Below are 1,155 nucleotides of genomic sequence, written 5' to 3' on the forward strand. Positions count from 1 at the left end.
AAATGCACACGGTCCTGTCAGGCATGGTTCCCATGCAGCTTTCTTTGCTTCAACAGGGGCTGCTTAGGAGAGGCAGTCGGGTGATGGTGGCACTCACTGTCAGTCACCCACCAACTCCTTCTACAAACAAAAATGTGACTTCATAAAGCGACATTTAGAAAAGCACTGTAAAAAAAAACATATCTGGAAGGTAGGAAAGATGAATAGCAGCTGATAGCCAACTTGCAGGAAGAGACTGGGGCAGCAAACAAATCAGGGAATCTAAGCAGCCAATAGTTATTTACTTATTTTTATTGTCATTCTTACATTTCATCTTTTCTTTTCCACTTGGAAAATGAAACCCACAAATGTTTCCTTATGACTCTTTCCTTTGTTTTCCCAATGACTCCAGTGGTGGTGGTGGGGGCAGAGTTTTCATTCAGTGTGGCAAATCAAAATAAGGATCAAACTAGATGTTTACTAGGTTCCACCTCAGCCGCTCTCAAGATGGCGGAGCCTCCTTCGTCCAGCTTCAAGTACAAGCCCGCACCCCTGTTCCCGCTGCCACCACAGCTTGCACCCGGCCACTTATGATGTGTCACTGGAGAAGCGCACTACCAAGGCCAAGCTCATGGCCATCTGCTCCCGCCTCAAGCGCCACTACCTGCTGGAGCTCAGCAATCCCCAGCAAACCAGCATCGATGACCCTGCTGTCACTCATTGGGTTTATGCCAGAATGTACAATGCCTATCCTAATTTCCGTGTCACCCCCAAAACTTCACTACTGGGAGCTGCTTTTAGACTAGAGCCCATTTTTTTCTGGTGGTGTATCTTCAAAACAGACAGGGATAGAAAAGAAAAGCTCATACAGGAAGGCAAGTATGAGCGATCGTTCCCTATGTTCTATTAAGTGTCCTGTACCTGCTGCTGAAGGGTACTCCATCTCTAACCTATTTCAAAATAAAGCTCAGTTGGGAGAACGGGACGGACTAGGTTTTTACTAGTTACATAGCATATATTAGTTTTTTAAAAAATAAAAAATACCGTATTTTTCGCTCTATAAGACGCACCAGACCACAAGGGGAGGTTATTTAGTTTTGGGAGGAGGAAAACAAGGAAAAAATATTCTGAATCTCAGAAGCCAGAACAGCAAGAGGGATCGCTGTGCAGTGAAAG

At 44.9% G+C, this 1,155-nt stretch overlaps 1 pseudogene; it reads left to right on the forward strand.

The window, feature by feature from the left end:
* Positions 1–486: 486 nt before the first annotated feature.
* Positions 487–911, forward strand: LOC128421132 (NADH dehydrogenase [ubiquinone] 1 beta subcomplex subunit 4-like; annotated as a pseudogene).
* The last annotated feature ends 244 nt before the right edge of the window (positions 912–1,155 follow it).

The sequence above is a fragment of the Podarcis raffonei genome, chromosome 9, assembly GCF_027172205.1.
Source record: "Podarcis raffonei isolate rPodRaf1 chromosome 9, rPodRaf1.pri, whole genome shotgun sequence".
In the NCBI taxonomy this organism is placed as follows: Eukaryota; Metazoa; Chordata; class Lepidosauria; order Squamata; family Lacertidae; genus Podarcis; species Podarcis raffonei.